The sequence below is a fragment of the Cavia porcellus genome, unplaced genomic scaffold (genome assembly GCF_034190915.1).
Source record: "Cavia porcellus strain 051 isolate PalLab524CR breed Dunkin Hartley unplaced genomic scaffold, mCavPor4.1 scaffold_31, whole genome shotgun sequence".
Taxonomy (NCBI): domain Eukaryota; kingdom Metazoa; phylum Chordata; class Mammalia; order Rodentia; family Caviidae; genus Cavia; species Cavia porcellus.
Genome location: NW_026947514.1, coordinates 34,115,376 through 34,118,643, shown reverse-complemented (window position 1 = coordinate 34,118,643; position 3,268 = coordinate 34,115,376). Strand labels below are relative to the sequence as shown.

The 3,268-nt window shown below is 43.1% G+C and overlaps 1 pseudogene; it reads right to left on the bottom strand.

Moving 5' to 3' along the window:
- Positions 1-1,429: 1,429 nt before the first annotated feature.
- Positions 1,430-2,721, bottom strand: LOC100735938 (brain-specific angiogenesis inhibitor 1-associated protein 2-like protein 1; annotated as a pseudogene).
- Positions 2,722-3,268: the final 547 nt, after the last annotated feature.

Genomic DNA, 3,268 nt, shown 5'->3' with positions numbered 1-3,268 from the left:
GCTCCTAAAACTCTTGGAATTTCCTGAGAAATAGTAATGTCTTTTGTTGTTCATATAAAAGCTCCTTTCACATATTGAGTTTATGCAAATAAAGTAGCACTACCAGGTAGATAACTCCAGGGTGAAGTAGTCACCGGTGAAGTCACCAAGCAGAACAAATGGTGAATGGAGTTAGAACATTCAGCCTCACTTCCTGGCCTCCAGGAAGGGGGAGGGCTACACTGAGTTACTAACTTTTGTTTTGTTTTGTTTGGTACCAGGGATTGAATTCATGACCTAGCATTTGCCAGGAAGGCACTTATGCCAGTGAGCTAAACCTCCAGCCTCCTGTTTTGTTTTTCAGACTGAGTCTTGTCAAGTTGCCCAGCCTGGCCTTGAACTCACAATCCTCCTGTCTTACCAAGTATTTTAAGGTAACAGACATGTACTACCACATCTAGTGGTTATAAAGAATCTTAATTAATTATTATTATTATTATTATTCAGATAGAGTCTTGCCATGTGGTCCTGCCTGAAATTCTTAGTCCATTTTATACTACTGTAGAAGAATGCCTGAGATAGCGTAGTTATTATAAAGAAAAGAGGCTCAGGGGCCAGGGATTTAGCTTAGCAGCATAAGCGCCTGGCTGGCAAGCGTGAGGTCATGAGTTCAATCCCTGATACCAAAAAAAAAAAAAAAAAAAGAATACACAGTTCGGGAGGAAAGACAAGATTGAGTCCCTTGCAGGTTTAGTACACAAGGCAGGCCCAGTCTCTGCTTCCAAGATGGTGCCTTACTCCCCCTCAACAGCAGAAAAACAAAGCTAACCATGAAATTTCTTTTTTTATTTTTACTTTTATTTGTTATTTTAAAGGACATAGAACAGTAAGATGAAACAAAACGGTGATAGGACAGTACACAATTCACAACCATTCCTCTAATGCATACTGTTGTCCTCTAAATAGTTATTCAGACTATCAGCCCCAGGCCTACAAAGTCAATCAAATAACACAAATGTCAGGTTGCTTCCCTGCTTCGGTTATGAGAATCCCAGCCTGTGTGTGTCCCCCACAGTTGCTCATGGGTAGGGGGAGCAGGGGGCTTCCTTGCTGCTTCCCCCTGTCCAGCAGGGCTGCCATCCCTGATTTTCTTTTCTTTTTTTTGCGGGGGAGGGGTTGCAATCAAATTTACTATTTTTAGATAGAGCAAGAAGGAAATATTTTAAATTATTGAACTGGTCATTAAACTATTATTTATCTTGACAGAAATGTGTATGCCCAATTATGTTAAGTTGAGAAAATGCAGTGATTTGCTCAAGTAGGATACACTGAACATCAGGTATCTTCTGGCAAAGATTCCAACAGTCCCAGAACTTGTCACACAACGGATACTTATCATTTTGCCAGCAAGAACTGAATGGTAGAAGAACCAGAAGAATCCTTGGCATCTTCACTGGATGATGGGTGCTGATTGGTCATTTGTCACTGTGGGTCAGAGCTTCACGGTAACAAAGGGGTTTTCCCCAACGAGGAAAGGCGGGTTGGTGGTCCCATTTGCATCACTAAGAGAGACACAGTCCTGGTTTAGATGCCGAGGCTTTGAAGGTAGATGTGTTTTTGGCAACATTTGCTTGGCTATTGGCAATAGCCCCATGGACACACACTCCTGGTCATCAGGCTGGAGGATGAGGATGCTGCTCTTCTCAGACAGGTCCACGGTGCTGATGCTTCTCACTGGGGCAGGGCTTGGTGTGGGCACGGTCAAGGTTCCTTCACATTTCCTTCTGGCATCTTTGTATATGATGACGGGATCCAGCCCTTCGCTTTGGTGCCATCGTGCTCCCCATAGAGCCAGCCGAGACAGGCATGATGCCATCGCCCTGTGCAAAGCTGAGTAAGGGATTGTTGGCACCGGCAGTGTGTGGGAAAATGGTCTTGATTTTTTGCTTCTTCATCACGTTCAGTCCAGTGGCAACCAAAACTGATGGCTGTAAACTGGCGTCTTCTGAAGTGTCCATTGAATTATTTATCTTTTCTGATTTCTGTGCAATTGTTGCAGGGTTATTGAATGTATCAATCAAAGGACTGTTATCATCTTTGGCTGAAGTTGCTGGAGGCATCTTTAGTGACTAGTTAGAAAGGCAATCATAATCTTTCTCACCCGTGTTGCTTGTTTTGATCCTAGGTGATGGCTGAGGTACTGGGATAGAGATTGGAGCCCTTATTTCTTCTGTCATGTTCATCACTTTCCCTGGCACTGTGGTGGCATCACAACAGGTTTCCTGCCACCTGGGTGGTTTGGAATGAAGTAACTCTGCTGACTGTAAGTGGTAACCATGTATGGGATTTGCAAAGCTACAGTGTTTGTCCATGAGAAAGCAGAATCATCTTTTCTGTTCAAGCAGAAATTCTTTGCCACCATCTGCAATGAATTTCTGGATTTCACTCTGGTGAGAAGTAACAGTCTCTACATACTCAATTTCTTTGTGTTCATATTTTAGTGCATTCCATTCTCCTTGACTTTGCCTTCTGATCTTCAATTCGGCTTGAGATTTCTTCAAAGAATCTAATTTGCTCTTGTGTTCTGCTTGATATCTTTTTCAAAGTTGCATTTATATATTTTACGTCAAGATTTGTTTTCTTCTCCAGCTCATGGATGATCTCCTTATGAAAGTTTTTGAAATTTTCATCAAGGGTCTCATTGAGTTTCTTGTGAGTACTCAAAATCTCTGTGAGGACATGGCAGTTTGTGGAGGTTTCAGTCCATAGTCAGCCGGCTCCAAGGCAGGGTGGCCTGGCCCAGGGGTGACTATTCATGGTGGTGCAAGAAACAAAAGCCTGATTTTCTCATTTTTGCTGGATTCCCGAATTCTCTCTTGCCAGGGGCTTCAAGTCTCAATCCAGACCCTTCCTGTGTCCATGAGACCCACTTTTCTCCTCCTTCTCTTCCTCATGTTGCTATATCCCAGGGTCTGGACACCAAAACTTGGAGAGGTTCTTTCTCTGCTGCTCACTGCTCTGCCATTTTCCCAGAAGTCTCCCATGAAATTTCTTTCAAAAGGGTTTAAATTCATCCATGAAGCTGGAGCTTTCATAGTTTTATACACTCATAGGCACCACCTCTTACCTTGATTGCAATGACAATTAAATTTCAACATGAGTTTTGGAGGAGACAAATAGTCAAACCAAAGCACCAAGTCAAACTGGCTCTTCCACGGTTGGCCTCTGTGCCTTCGGACAAGGAGGTCTCCTCTTCGATTTTAGTTTTCTCATCTGTAAACTGGGGCAG